General features: G+C 35.1%; 1 pseudogene; it reads right to left on the bottom strand.

Annotated features, from left to right (window-relative positions):
- Positions 1–6,050: 6,050 nt before the first annotated feature.
- On the bottom strand, positions 6,051–6,659 carry LOC141519030 (jupiter microtubule associated homolog 2 pseudogene; annotated as a pseudogene).
- Positions 6,660–16,713: the final 10,054 nt, after the last annotated feature.

Raw genomic sequence — 16,713 nt, 5'->3', positions numbered from 1 at the left:
CTGCAGTCTCCCTTGAACCCCTTACCATATGTGGGCTGTTCTCTGGAGGTGCAGGCTGGTTTCCCCAGATTCTCACTGCAGGTTCTGTGGTCATGCTCCTCACTCCATACTCATTCTGGTGTAGCAGAGTTCTCTCACCACCCCTTCAAACTGTTCCCGGTGATCTCTGGGCTGGACTGGGCTGCACTGGTGAAACACACCTTTCCATCAGAACTTCTATGGAAGTTCTTGGACTGGGGAAATGTATCTTCAGTCTTTCTGTGGATTCTGCCCCTCTAAATTTTGACTAGAATCATAATTTGGAATTTTTTTGGGGAAGGAGTTTCCGGGAAATGCTGCCTTCATCTGACCATCTTCCAAATGTAATATATTTTATAATTTTCATACTGTCCATAGAAATTTAGCATAGATACTGGAGAGGTTTGCTATTTCATTTTCCAGTGGATCATCTTTTTTTTTTTTCAGTGGATCATTTTTTTGTCCATCTTGGGCTTCATTGATTTATGCAAGTCCCTCAAGGTAATGATCCCAGAAAGGGTGTGTTTGTTTACATTCTCTAACATTGTATAATGACTCTGATTTTTGTTTGTCTCTTTGAATTAATGAGTTTTTTTTTCTACCTAGACTAGTTTTTGTGTATTAAATATTTTATGGAAGTGTAACAAGTTGGCAGAGTAAGCTAAAAATTAAACTCCCCTTGAGAATGATCAGGGAAAGTTGTTGATATATGGAACCTCAACAGAATTGTAATGTTATACTACCAATATTTGAAGTGTGATAAATATAATTCTAGCCTAATACTCCTCTTTTAAAATAGTCAAGTGAATAATAATAAACAATGGATGTGATTATAATAGAGTTTTTCCTTGCATGTACATTAGTTTAATTAACAAACAAGTATGTATTAAATATTTATATACTAAGTGATAATGTACTCTTTAGTCTTTAGAATTATAGAGGACCTCATAATTGTCTTACTGTTAATATGTTTCATTCTGCCCTAAATTTATGAAATAGTTGTAGTAATTTATATTGTTCTGTGTTTTATCAGAGACTGTATCTTATTTACCTTTGTATATAAAGCTTAGTACTTTGAACATCTTGGTGATTAATGTTTGTTAAGTCAGTGCAAATATTAAAAAGATAAGATTATTTCATGTTAAAAAAATAAATAAAATAAAATAGTCAAGTGACAGAGTGCTCCTCTAGAGAAGGAATAGACCAGATAACAGATTAACTATCTACATGAAACATAAGAGTCTACTATTTTATCCTAGTTATTTATCATCTATATTATACTTAAGTTGGGAGAGCACATTCAGAGACTGACTTCAGCAGGAAGAGGCAAGATTAAGAAGGGCTTTTAATGCCAAATAGAGGATTTTATATTTGAGCCCAGGTTTACTAAAAGGGAGGAGTAAGCATATTCAGAACTCTGCTTTAGGAAAATCATTTTGGCAGTGAAATAGTAGTAAAGCTCTGAAGGTGAGAGACTTACATGAAGATTATTGTAATACAGTAGTGGGAGGTGATAAGATTTGGAGACTATAAAACTAGAAAGAGAGAGGTGTATATATATATATATATATATATATATATATATTTATATATATGAGATGTTATAAAGGTAGAAATGATCTACCTACAAAAATTGGATGTGTGGGGTTTGGCAAATGAGTGAGGAATCAAGGATGACTAAAGTTGTCAATCTAGGTGAATGAGAGGATGGTGATTTCTTGAAAGAGACAAGAGAATGGGAAAAGATGAGTTCTGTTTTGGATATGTCAATTTTAGATAATTATGGGACATACAATTCAGTTTGTCTAAGAGACACTTGGTGATATATAATGAGAGAAATTCTGAGAGACAAAGTTCTGTGTCATGAGAGAAATTCTGAGAGACAAAAGTTTTGAGCACATTAAATTTCTTGGTTAGCAATTGCCAATAAATGGGATCAGTGGCTGTCAATGACCAACCTCCTTAACCTTCTAAGTGAGGGCTGACAGGGTCTTTTATAGTGATTAATAAGTAGTATAAATTGTCTTCTCATTGGCTGGAAAGTAAAAACCTCCACATCAATATGATATTACAACATTTAGGAGAGTTAGGTGATGCATTGGGCAGAGCACTGGCCCTGAAATCAGGAGGACCTGAATTCAAATGTGACCTCAGACACTTATTATCAATATGACCTTTGGCAAGTAACTTACTATCTCTTTACTCAAATCTGGCCACTGGACCTAGATGGTTAAGGAGGAGAAAGTGAAACATGATTTAGCACAGCACCCTCTCCCTCAAATCCAATTCACATGCAAGTCCCCTCCCTGATATCATGGTATTATTTGAGAAGGAAAGACAAACATCATTATTACAACATTTATATCTCTCTTTAACTACAAATAAGACACGTGATTCAGGAATGTGGGAGTAACTAGAAGAGCATATTTAAGTATTAGGCAAGTTTTCTGGAATGTGGATGAGGAATGAAGTTACAAGGATGAAGGGATAGCTTGCTTAAATCTTAACAAAATAGAATAAAAAAGTCAATTCAGAAAAAACCAAAACAAAAATCAATTCAGTTTCATAATCTCTCCTTTCCCTTTGATTCTTGGGAGGCCATGCCTCTTTTATGAATCACTTAGCCTGGTTAATTACAAATTAATTACAAATTACAAAGTAAAAATCATATATATCTATCATTCCTTAATTTTAAGTTGATGTAATGATTACAAAAGTAAAAATTCTTGAATAATAAACTTGAACCATCATTAATCACCATGATTTTTTTAGAAATCAATTTATCAGGGCAGCTAGGTGGTGCAGTGGATAGAACACCAGCCCTGGAGTCAGGAGGACCTGAGTTCAAATTCAGCCTCAGACACTTAGTAATTGCCTTAGCTGTGTGACCTTGGGCAAGTCACTTAACCCCACTGCCTTAAATTAAAAAAAAGAAATCAATTCATCAAAGTCAAAAGGCAATTGAGAGGCATGCTAGTAATATTTGGTGATAGAGACTAGAGAAATTTTATTCCAGACATTCTATTTTAATGGAATTAATTTGAGAGGGAATGATCCCCAAACCATCAGGTTTATTAATTTTATAATGACTCACCCATGGTTGATCCATTGCCAAACTCCATTGGGGAAGTTCCTTTCAGCTAGTAGGCCTTACAGAGACAGTGAGACATAGGGAAGAAAGGAAAGGAAAAGGTGAACACTGAGTCTCCTTTTAAGCAACCCATTTCTGATGTCCATTTTATCAGTACATCTATGTCTTGGGGCTCAGATGTCTCATGCAGTTTTTTTTTTTTTTTAGTAAAATGTCAATCACCATTTTATCAGGAAAAAAAGGGGCTGAATTCAGGAATTTTGAAGGAGGATCTGGCAAGGAAAACACAAAAACTAATTTTGACTACATGATGGCCAGGTTTAATGTAACTGTTTATTCCCATTGCTGCCCTGCAAAAAAAAAGTGCCCCCATCAAAACTACACTGAATAGAATAAAGTTTCTGGACAAAGTTCTAGAGAAAATGTTGGCACCAACTACATTTAAAAAAACAAATTTTTAAGGCATAATAAAAATACATAGAAAATTAATTTCTTAATGCATTTTAGAAGACACTGAGAGTAAGATGTTAAGAATCTTTGGATATTCTGAAAGGCATGTTCCAACAAACAAATGTCAGATATGTACCTTCTTTGTATACAAATGAGCAGATACTTAAACACTCTTTCTTGTTTTCAATCTCACTCTCATGGGCTATTTTCATTCCCCATTCTTCCAGAGCACCTCTACAACCCACTTTCAGGGTCTACAGTAAAAGACCCACCAATAGACAAGGGAAGGGTGAACGACACTTGTGCTCATCTTCCCCACCCAGTACTCCTATCTCTTATTACACCCCCCCACCCCAATTCTACTGGAATTCTTGTTCTAGTTGTCACCTCTAGTGGCTTTGAGTTTCAGAATTCATGTGGAAAGGAGGAAATATTGCCAAGGATGTGGTTTTAATGAGCTAAGTTTTTGCCATGATGAGCTAGCACCCAAAATGTATTTTTCCCCAGACACATTGTTATAAATGGTGATTAGGCTCCATATTTCAACCACATTCTGGGTTAAGGCTTCTGTGATCCAGCCTCAAAATTAACATTTACAACATTATTTCTACATAAAAATGATTCTTAGTTTCAATCAATTGGTTTCCAAAATCTTAGAACACAGTTCATTAGTTAAAATGAGTATTGTCTATACTTTACAGGCTCATAGGAATCAGGAGGCTTATCTTGTCTGTAAAGCAATCTCCAAAATCATCAGGGAATCCTTAAGAGGTAAAACCTTTGGCTAGTAAATCCCATATGCCAGTTCCCCTTAATTTGCCATGTAAGACATTTAACAGCAATTTCCTATGGATACTTAAACATTGAGGATAGCAGGTTCAAATTAATACAAGATTTCAGTTTGCTAAATATTCTAGGTAGAAACATTTCCAGAATTTGGTCCTCACCTTATAGATAACCGTCATGAAACTTCATCTGTCTACTTGCATGGTAATAACAGATGTTCCAAAATTCAAGGTGTATGGAATTATAAATTTTATTGTTATTTAGTCAGACTGAAGAAAATTTCAAGAAAATTGTAGGCCATTATTTCCACTTGAAAAACTCCTATTTATCCACTTGATATTATGCTACCAATCTAGTTAATTTCTAGATCTAATGATTCCAGTTTCACTAGACAGAATATTGTAGAGATTTGTGACTCCGTTTATTCTTCAGTGTACCTCTATAACTAAGGTTTCACATATGGTTTCAAAATCATCAGCAGTTTGTCAAGCTGGTATTTGAACAGTATTAAAATTGACTTTTTAAATATTGTCCAAAATGTTTATTTCGAAGAATTAAAAGTTCTCAGTGATTTGGTCTCCCCATCAACTGTTTACAGTAAAAAAAAAAAAGGCTTAGAAAAATATGAATAACCAAATTATCAAAAAGAAATAGGTTAATAAGGCCTTTAAAAAAAGACTATAAGGCCCCATTCCTCTCGGTTAGGAAAGAATTGTGGTTTGTGAAAGTAGTTTGTTCACAATTAGTGAACTTCAGAGGCAGTCAAAGGCATTTAAGGCTTATGAGAGAGAATGGCAGGGAGATATTATTCACTTTAAAAATCAGTTAATAAAAGGATCCAACTTTCTCTCATATATATGAGAGACCTTTGGATTTAAAATCAGGCCAAGAGCCTTCCAAATGAGAGAAGCTACAGATGCCCCGGATGATCTGGTGGCAAAAATCTGCCATGGAGAATAGATCCATAAACAAGAGAAAACGAAAATTAACTAATAAGCACTTGCAGAGGTCAAATCAAGTGCAATAACATTTCAAGATGCATCTTAGTGAGTCTTTCCCAGACTGTTGTGGGAAAGAGATCAAAAAGCCTCATAGGATGTCTGAAGAACAATGCATCATGAAGGCAAATTTAAAAGGACACAAATAGATTTAACACCCGTTTTCTCAAATATTAGTAGTGCTCCCATAAAAGGTAAAGGTCCTGTATCACTATAATTTAAGGATTCTGACGTAAATGATTAATTACCCTTCTGAAACACAAGTTGTATCCCTTTACCAGACAAGGGAGGGGAGCATTCCCTTAGGCAGCTATTCAACACATCATTCACATGGGTTTTTAGTTCCCCAGTGACACTGTCAATGATTTCTGCTACAGGACCATCCCTAGATGAACATTTGCCCACCAAAACACAGATGTTCCTGGTACCTATGAAGATTTTACTCTTTCCCCATTTTCTTTCATTAAAGATTCTCTCATATCTGGAACTAATTCTTGGTTGCAAACCCAGAGAATTCCTTGCTCCGACAACATTTGTTTTCTCTATTTCCCGAAAGGCTCTGTGACCCCTGGTCCTATGTAGCCCTTGATGTTTCTAAAAGACAAGTTTGAGCAGCAAGCTACATGAAAGTCTTCACATAAATCATCAATTCCTTCCCCCCCCCCCCCAACTTGTACTAATTAGAAACTATAAATCTTGATACCCTAAGAGTTTCTAGTCTGAAGATGATGGTATTAGTTTCCTTTAGTAGAAAGAGATGCTGGATTTGCCGCCTGGTGGGTTGAGGACTTTGTTGTGAGAACGAGGCCTGGGGCCCAACCTGGGCTCATGGTTGTCAATCGTGAGTTTAGACTCAGTTTCCTTGGCTCGTTCCTCCTTTCCTTTGTCACATTTCTCATCATGTTCTTTGGAAGATGGTGTATCTCTGTAGCTCTAAGTTGCAATTTTGTGTCTTCACCTTCAAGTAAAACAATATGATCCTTGGGCTTGTTTGGGTGTGCTAAGGGTGCGGTAATGGTGACTGGAGACCCAAAGATATCACTGGTCTTTCCACCAGGGGGATTCAAACGAGATCGAGCCTGTACAGGAGTAGGTTCTTCAAAGATACCACTTCCTTTGCCTCTTGGAGGATTTGACCTTTTGGGTGTATTCTGAGGTTCCTCAGGTGCTCCAAAGAGATTAGATGCCATTCTATTTGGTCTATTTGAAGGAGTAACTTCTTCTGGAGTTCCCAAGAGATTGCTTGAGTTTCCTCCAGGGCGTTTCATTACCCTGGAGCTCGGCTTGCCGCCCTCGGTCTCCCACTCCTGGAACATGCTGGCAGCAGCTGCACCCAGAGCGGCGGCGTTGTACTTCTCGCGCCGCAGCCTGGCACTGTTCCCCTCTCATGCAGTTTTTTTGGTTTCTGGTAACATCTCCTCTTGGGCCTTCTGGAATAGGAAGGTCCCCAGAGTAGCTCTGAAATGAAGGGCTTCTCTAAAATCTGCTTCTTGTACTCAGGGTCTTTACAGAGATTTTTATATGTTCCTGTTATAATCTTTTGCAAAATGAACCTCAATATAATTTAGTATACATTCCTAAATTGAGTTTTTCTAATAGCCAAGTCAAGCATCAGGAACCCAAATCTATAGAGAATTTAAGGTTTTACATCTTATCTGTCCTTATAGATTATCAGATACAAATACTGTTTCTGATATGGACACTGCTATCAATAAATTAAAGAGAGAATCATAAAAAGAAAACTATGAGAGTAAGATGAACTTGTAAGATGACTTGTAAGATGGAACCCTCTAGGGATGTATATTTATCTCTTCTATTTTTTTAAAATTTTATTTATTTAAGGCAATGGGGTTAAGTGACTTCCCCAAGGTCACACAGCTAGGTAATTATTAAGTGTCTGAAGCCAAATTTGGACTCAGGTCCTCCTGACTCCAGGGCCAGTGCCTTATTTGCTGCACTACCTAGCTGCCCCCCAAACCCTCAATTTTACTACTTATAAGTGCCATGTGATATATGTTAGAAAATTGTTATGCTGTTGGAAAATAAAAAAACTAAACATTTTAAATTGAAAGTCTAAGTTAAGTTTCAACAAATTTTCTGCTTTTTAAAAAATTTTAAAAACATTTTTATTTATTTTAGTTTTTAAAAAAAATTTTAAAATTTATTTATTCTTATTTTGTACAAATAATTTTTTATACATTAGTAAAATATACTTGTTTAAGAGTAAACATAATACCACCTCCTCCCAAAAAATATAGACCCACATGAGCGATAATGTAAAGGAGATAGAAAAAAGTTAAAGTTAAAATTGAAAAAATAATAACAGTAGGTGTGGCCAGGTGGCACAGTGGATGGAGCACTGGCCCTGGAGCCAGGAGCCCCCGAGCCCAAATCTAGCCCCAGATGCCCAACAATCACCTAGCTGTGTGACCCCGGGCAAGCCACCCCAACCCCGTTGTCCAGAAAAAACAAAAAAAAAGACCCTAAATAAAATAAAATAGCTATAATAATAATAATAGCAGGGGCGGCTGGGTGGCGGACAGAGCACTGGCCCTGGAGCCAGGAGCATCTGGGTCCAAATCTGGCCTCAGACACCCAACCATCACCCAGCTGTGTGGCCCCAGGCAAGACACCCAGCTCCATTTGCCCTACAACCCCCTGCAAAATATTAATAATAAAAAACTGTGCTTCAATCAATCTGTGTTCCAACACCTCCTGCTCTGTCACAGGGGGATCACATTCTTTATGATGAGTCCATTGCAAAAGTTACTTTCATAATTTTCCACCATTGCCATTGCTATTGCAACTCCCTCCAGTTGTACTTCTCCGCTACCATATACTATATTTTCTCTCTCCTTTCACTCTGTCTCTGCTGTAGGGTAGCTGATTTGCGCAGCAGACAGATCTCTGGCCCTGGGCCCAAGAGGCCCTGAGCTCCCCTACCACCCCTTAAGGCCCAGCATCCACCCAGCCCTATGGTCCCAGACAGGCCATCCAATCCCAGCCCCTTGCAAGAAGTTAAAAAGAAAATGTGTTATATCTGACCACTCTCACCCCATGGCCCATCCTCTCCTCCATCACTCCCCCCCACCCTGTTCCCCCTGTCCCCCCCCTCTCCTTCTTACTCCAGATGTCTATACTCCATTCAGTATATATGCTGTTTCCTCTCCTAGACATCTCTGATGAGAGTGAAGGTTCCCTCATTCCCCCTTGCCTTCTTTCCATATCATTGAGATAGCTCATTGTAATAAATAGTCTTATTATATGAGATATCTTAGCTTATTCCACCTCTCCTTTTTCTTTCTCCCATTAAATTTCCCTTTTAACCATTGACTCAATTTTTACACTATATTATATCTTCAAATTCAGCTCTCTCCTGTGCTCCATCTATAAAAGCTCCTTCTACCTGCTCTATTAAATAAGAAGGTTCATATGAGTATTATCAGTGTCATTTTTCTATGCAGGAATACATGTAGTTCATCATCATTAAGTCCCTCATATTTTCCACTCTCTATGCTTCACCTGTGTCCTGTATTTGAAGATCAAACCTTCTGTTCAGCTCTGGCCATTCCAACAGGAACATTTGAATTCTCCTGGTTCATTGAAAGTCCATCTTTTTTCCCTGGAAGAGGATGTTCAGTTTTGCTGGGTGGTTTATTCTGTTGTATTCTAAGCTCTTTTGCCCTCCAGAATATTATATTCGAAGCCCTATGAGCTATTACTGTAGTTGTTGCCAAATCCTGTGTAATCCTGACTGCAGCTCCACGATATTTGAACTGTGTCCTTCTGGCTGCTTGTAATATTTTCTCTTTGACTTGGGAGTTCTGAAACTTGGCTATAATATTCCTGGGGGTTGTTTTTTTTTTTTTTTTTAGATCTCTTCCTCAGGGAGATCGGTGGATTCTCTCAACTTCTATTTTACCCTCTGTTTCTTGGAAATCAGGACAATTTTCCTATAGTAATTCTTTGAAAATGATATCAATGTTTTTTACCTGATCATGACATTCAGGTATTTCAATAATTTTTAGATTATCTTTCCTAAATCTGTTTTTCATATCAATTGTTTCTTCAATGAGATGTTTCACATTTTCTTCTAATTCTTCATTCTTTTTGTTTTGAAGTATTGTGTATTTGAAGTATTCTCATATTATTATTATTATTGCTAACCATTTTCTAATATAATATTAATGATAATCAGTACCCTTGTTTCACTCCAAATCTTATTGGAAAAGCTTCTAATATCTCCATTACAAATAATGCTTGTTTGATGATTTTAGGAATAACCTGCTTATACCTGTTTTCCATATATTTTTAATAGGAATGAGTTTTATATTTTTTCAATCTCTCCATTTAGTTTTGAAAATTTTTTACATTACGTCTTTATCTGAATGTAATTTCACCCATAGGAGACTATTATTGCCATTTAAGTTTCAAAGAATGAGATATTTCAAAAAAATTTTTCTCATATATGAACACATAATCTTAAAACTAAAAACTAAAAAAAAGGTTTAGTTGATTAGAATATGGAACTAATATTACTACTGATATCTTGCTGTTTTTAATAAAACCCTCAAAGCAACTCAGATTTCTTATTCAACACTTTACAATAAAAGTTTATCCCAACTGTCTTAATTTCCCTTAAAGAGGAAAATATCCTTATGTTATCAAAAATATTAGCATATATAAAGTGTTGATTAGTTAAGTATTATCTAAAAAGTAACAATCAAAGACAACAATTCGGGAGACATGTTACTTAAATACCTAATAATATTACCTGGTAATGAAACTCCAGGGAGGAGTAGACTACCTGAAGTGGATTATGCAGAACCCAGAGATTTAGTAGATTAGGGGAAAAAAATCTTCAGGAATCTCTGGGAACAAAGAATCATTGGATAAGTACAAAATAGTGGCAAAACAGCAAGAGATTTCAGCTGGAGGAGAAGAGTGATTTATTGATTGAAAAGAGTGCTGGCAACTAGATAGCAAGCTGAAGAACTTACATGCAACACACAGATATTTCAATTTCAGTCAATATAGATTCAGTCAATAGATTTAACTCTGGTACAAATGGGTGCTATAGTTCACTGTGCCCTCAAGGGTACCGACAGTCTTGACATAAGCCGTAACAGGGAAAAATTCCCTTAACTCTGATTCCTAGGCACAAGTTATATTTAACAGCCAATCATGTAGCACAGTCCCACATTTATTCCCAGTGTGTTGTAGCCAGATACAGAATTAACCAGGTAAGTAAAATTTCCTGTTGAGAAAGAAAATAGCACAATGAAGAAACTGAGTCAAGAGACTCTTACCTTTACTTCCTAGGTCATCGCTTCTACTTTTTCTAGGGATAGATGTCCACCAGAAGCAGTTTACAGACTGAGCTCCCTTTAGGCAGCACATGGAATTCCTCTTGAATTGACTTCATGACAATTTAGACAATCATACCTGAAAACGAAATTTAGAATAATTACAATCCTAACAAGATTGTAATCTTAAACATTAAAGGTTCACTAATCATAGTTTAAGTCAAGTATATTATCTAGACAGCTAGATGACACAAATGGATAGAGTGGAAGTCAGGAAGAGTCATATTATTGAGTTCAAATCTCACCAGAGATACTTACTAGCTGTGTGGCCCAGAGAAAATCACTTAACTCTGTCTCAATATTTTCATCTGTAAAATGGGTTGAAGAAGGTAAATGCAAATCACTTCAGCATCTTTGCCAACAAAACCCCAACTAGGGTCATGAAGTCATACATAACTGAAATGATTGAACAACAATAACAATATTATTTCTTTCATATGGAAATAACATTTAACAGTGGGCACAAATAAGAATATTTCTTTCATCCTTCATTTATAAAATACGAAAAATTCACTCTGGACTTTCACATTTACAGTGAGCACATACATTGAGTAGTTGGCTCAAAACAGAACTAGTTAAGAAATTTAAAGAAGATTAAAGAGGAAAAGTGGTAGAGAAAATATTTAGAAAAAAATGAGAGTGATGAAAGAAAATTATGAAAACAACTTGGTAAGAGACAAAAAAATTTTAGAAAAGCAACTCCCTAAAGATACAATTAGTCCAATAATACAAGAAGCACAACAATTCACTGAAGAAAAGAACTCCTCACAAACCAGAATTGGCCAAATGGAAGAAGACATATAAAAGCTCATTGGTGAAAATAACTCTTAAGAATTTGAATTGGGTAACTAATGACTCTTTGACACAAGAAGAATTAATAAAAGAAAGTAAAATGGATGAAAAAGGAGAAAATGTTAAATATCTCATTTAAAATACAACTGATCTAGAAAAATAGATTGAGGAGAGATAAGAATTATTGGACTACTTGAAAGACAGAATCAAAAATAAAAAGTATCTAGACATTGTCTTTTAAGAAATTATCAAGGAAAATTGTTCTAATATCCTAGAACCGAGAGCAAAATAGAAATTGGAAAAAAAAACACCCATCACTACTTAAAAGATCCCAAAATGAAAACTGCAAGGAATTTTATAGTCAAATTGCAGAACTCTCTGCTCAAGGAGAAAATAGTGCAAGTAGCTAGAAAAAAATCCATTCAAATATCAGAGAACCACAGTCAGGATTTATAAGATTTAGTAGTTTCAAGATTTGTATTAGCTACAAGATTTACTAGCTTCTACATAAAACAAAACAAAACAAAGGATTTAGAATATAATATTCTGGAGGACAAAGAAGTTAGAATTACAACCAAGTATAATCTACCCAGCAAAATAGAGTATAAACTTTCCAAGAAAAAAATTGCTTCTGAGTGGGGTATACGTGCAGCATCTTGCATTACAGAATAGAGGGGCACGTTAGGGAGGAGGTGATAAGGCACAGCTGTGTCTAGTGCCCTTGGTCAGTGGGGCGGAATGTCCAGCTCCCAAGGACTCTGGCTCCCAAGGACTTCAGCATACCTTTACCTCTAAGGGAGGCTTGCCAGCTCCTGAGATTGTCCAGGTGGCAGTTTACTTGGAGATGATTTGTGTCATGGCTGTTAGAATAGCCTGTGTACCCCCCCCCCCACATATATAGATATAGATATAGATATAGATATAGATATAGATATAGATATAGATACATGCACACACACACATTAAGTTGGATTTGCAAATCTTACCTATCCAATAGGAAAATAGGAGACAAAGGGGATAAGAAAAACAATAAGAGAGTTAAGGGATACAGTGTCTGAAACAAAACAGAGGGAATGCTTTCTAATGTAAAAAATTAAATTAAATTTTTACATGAAAAAGAAAATTAGGAAAAGCAGGGGTCCTATAAAATTTATTCAATGAAATAGAGCACCGGCCCTGGAGTCAGGAGTACTAACTCAAATCCGGCCTCAGACACTTAATAATTACCTAGCTGTGCGGCCTTGGGCAAGCCACTTAGCCCCATTGCCTTGAAAAAAATCTAAAAAAAAAAGAAATATGATCTTGATAGACAGTCAAAACAAGATAAGAAAACTAGAGACAAGCATATCTATTGAACATTCATAAAAATTTTTTTACAAAAATTAGCAAGGAGACTATTGCAATATATCAGGGAACTAGGTTGTGAAATAGATAGGACACTGGGGAAATAATAGCTATAAATTCAGGCACTAAATAGTTCTGTGACCACATTTTGTCTCAATTTCCTCAACTATAAAATAAGAATAATAATAGCATTTATCCTTCAAAGTTGTTCTGAAGATCAAGTAAACTTGTATTTGTGAAATACTTTTTGTGTTTTTTGTGAAAAAACAAATTTTGTAAAAAAAAACAGTGCCTGGTGCTAAGTAAATACTAGCTATTATTGTTGTTTTTTTTGTTCTCAAGTTTTTGTTGGGTAATATTGTACATAATGTCCTGATTATCTTTTTGTTTCTTCTTGTTTTGTTATAGTTTTGCCATGCTCATTTGATATTTATTGATTTTATTTTTACCCTCTTTTAATCAGATAAACTAAAACTTTATAATTTTTATTAATCTTTTCAAAGAACCAATTTTTAACTTTTTTTCTCAGAATTTTAACATCTCCTCTTTCATGCTTATTTAGGTTTATTTGGTGACATTCTATTTCTTTTTTTCATGTTTTTTTGCAAGGCAGTGGGGTTAAGTGACTTGCCCACAGTCACACAGCTAGGTAATTTATTAAGTGTCTGAGGCTGGATTTGAACTCAGGTCCTCCTGACTCCAGGGCCGGTGTTCTATCCACTGTGCCACCTAGCTGTCCCTAATTTGGTGACTTTCTAATTTTTTTAAATTAGAAATTCAATTTAGTAATCCTCTCTTACTATTTTGTTCATGTATGTTTGTAGAGTTATGATTTGTTTTTTTCTGGAGACCTACTTTAGCCACATGTCAGAAATTTTGATACATTGCTTCATTATTATAAATACCTTTCAGAAAGGTATTATTTCTTTGATTTGGGGTTTCATTATTTGACTGTAATTTTTCTGTTTGTTGTCTCTAAATAAATTACTATTTTTATTGAATTATGGTCTATAAAAGACATATTAACTATTTTCTGCCCTTTAAAAATTTTGTTTTGTTTTATATTCTACTATGTTATGGAAATGCTTATTTTATTTAAATTCAGAATAAAATAAAAAGTTGTTTGCAATATCACTGAGTGCTAATATTTGGTTAATTTTCACAAAAGTTTCAAGTTGTGTATAACCTATATCATAGTGTTTGCTGTTTTGGGGAGGGAAGAGGAAAGAGAGGGAAATTGAAATATTTGATATTCAAAATCTTATAAAAATAAATGCTGAAAATTTTGTAATTGGAAAAAAATCTTTGCTTACAAGAAACACATTTAAAACCCAAAGCCATGTGAAAAATAAACTCAAGGGATTCTTTAATTTGCACTCAGAATTCATAAGTTCTCTTTTTGGAGGTAGTTAGTATTTTATTTTTAGTTTTTGAAATTGTCTTGGATTCTTGTGTTGATCAAATTTTTTCACAGTTGATAATTCTTACAATATTACTGTTACTGCTAACATTGTTATCCTGGTTTAATTCATTCCACTTTTTATCAGTTCATATAAGTCTTCTCAAGTTTTTGTGACTGTCATTTCTTCTTTTTTTAATTTTTTTTTAGATTTTTGTAAGGCAAAAGGGGTTAAGTGGCTTGCCCAAGGCCACACAGCTAGGTAATTATTAAGTGTCTGAGGCCAGATTTGAACCCAGGTTCTCCTGACTCCAGGGCCAGTGCTTTATCCACTATGCCACCTAGCTGCCCCTTTTTTTTAATTTTTAAAATTTATTTAAGGTATTGGGGTGGAGTGACTTGCCCAAGGTTATACAGCTAAAGCAATTATTAAGTGTCTAAGACTGAATTTGAACCCAGGTACTCCAGACTCCAGGGTCAGTGCTGTATCCACTGTACCACCTAGCTGCCCCATGATTGTCATTTTTTAATAGCACGATAGTATTCTATCATAATATATCACAACTTGTTCAGCCATTCCCCAATTTATCAACTGCGCTTATCAGCTCAGTTTCCAATTCTTTGTCACTACAAAAAGAACTGCTATAAATATTTTTGTTTAAATAGATCCTTTTCTTTAATATCTTTGGGATATAGACCTAAGAGTGAAATTGTTGGGTGAAACAGTATGCTTAAGTTTTATGACTTTTTTGACAAATTTCCAAATAATTCTCTAGAATGATAGGACCAGTTCACAACTCCATCAATGCCTTGGTGTTTCATTTTCCAATATTTCCTTCAGCATTTGTCATTTTCCCTTCCTCTCATGTTAGCCAATATCATAGATGTGAAATGGTATTTGATTTGTTTAAATTTCATTTTTCTGATCAATAGTTATTTAGATCATTTTTTCATACTTTTGATTTCTTTTTCTGAAACTGCCTGTTCATATCCTTTGATATTTAACAATTGGGAATAGCTCATATTCTTATGAATTTGATTCACTTCCCTATACATTTGAGAAATGAGACCTCTATCAGAGAAATTTGCTGTAAAGTTTTTTCCCAGTTTTTCTATTTCCTTCTAGTTGCACCTGCATTATGTCTGTGTTTGTGTGTTAGTACAAACCCTTTTTAAGTTCATTTAGTCAAAGTTATCCATTTTATTTCCTATGATTCTAATCTTTTTTGGTCATATTTCTGACTTGTCCATTTTTCTAATTCTCCTTTATTTATATCACTTGTGAGATATTGATCTATGCCTAATTTCTGTTAAAATTCTTTACTTTCCCAGTTTATTGTTGTTGTTGTTGTTGTTCAGTCCTTTCAATACTGCATGACTCTTCGTGACTCTATTTAGAATTTTCTTGACAAAGATAGTGGAATGATTTGCCATTTATTTCTCCAACTCATTTTCCAGATGAAGAAAATGAGGAAAAAGGTGACTTGTCTAGGATCACAAGGCTAGTATGTGCTTGAGATCAAATTAGAACTCAGGTCTTCCTGACTCCAGACCTGGTGCTTTATTTACTGTGCCATCTGACTATCCTGTTTTCTCCAGAAGTTTTTGCCAAAGTATGGATTCTTACTCCAAATGCTTGTATCACAGAGTTTATTAAACACTGGATTATGTATTGTGTACTACAATGTATAACATACCTAATCTATTCTGCTGATCCAACCAATACATTTCTTTCATGACAATCACTTTCCTAATATAATTTGAAATCTGGTACCACTAGGTTGTCTTACTTCATATTTAAAAATACTGAGTTTTGAAATTTTTGATCTTTTAAACTTCCAGATGAAATTTATTATTTTTTCTTGCTTTATAATGTAGTATGATTGACATGGCCCTGAATAGATAAGTCATTTTAGCTACAATTGTTATTTTCATGATGCTGTCTCAGTCTATACATGTATAACCAATTATTTCTCTAGTTGTTTAAATCTATACTAGTGTGCAATGTTTGTGTGTGTGTGTGTGTGTGTCCATATAGTCTCTGGGTTGTATTCTATAAGGTCTGCAATCATTTTAAATGGAATTTCTCTTTCTATTCCTTCCTGCTGATAATTTACATGGGTTTATTTTATATACTGAAATTTTGCTGAAATTGTCGACTATTTAATTCATTTTTAGCTGATTCTCTAGGGTTCTCTAAGTATACCATCATATCAGGGGCAGCTAGGTGGTGTAGTGGATAAAGCACTGGCCTTGGAGTCAGGAGTACCTGAGTTCAATCACTTAATTACCTAGCTGTGTGGCCTTGGGCAATCCACTTCATTTGCCTTGCAAAAAAAAAAACCTAAAAAAAAGTATACCATCATATCATCTACAAAGAGTGATTGTGTTGTTTCCAACTGCCTTTTTTATCTTCCATTTTCTTTTTTCTTCTCTTATTGCTACAGCTAGCATTTCTAATACACCATC

This window comes from Macrotis lagotis, chromosome 1, assembly GCF_037893015.1.
Source record: "Macrotis lagotis isolate mMagLag1 chromosome 1, bilby.v1.9.chrom.fasta, whole genome shotgun sequence".
NCBI classification, from domain to species: domain Eukaryota; kingdom Metazoa; phylum Chordata; class Mammalia; order Peramelemorphia; family Peramelidae; genus Macrotis; species Macrotis lagotis.
This window is presented reverse-complemented; position numbering and strand designations above follow the sequence as displayed.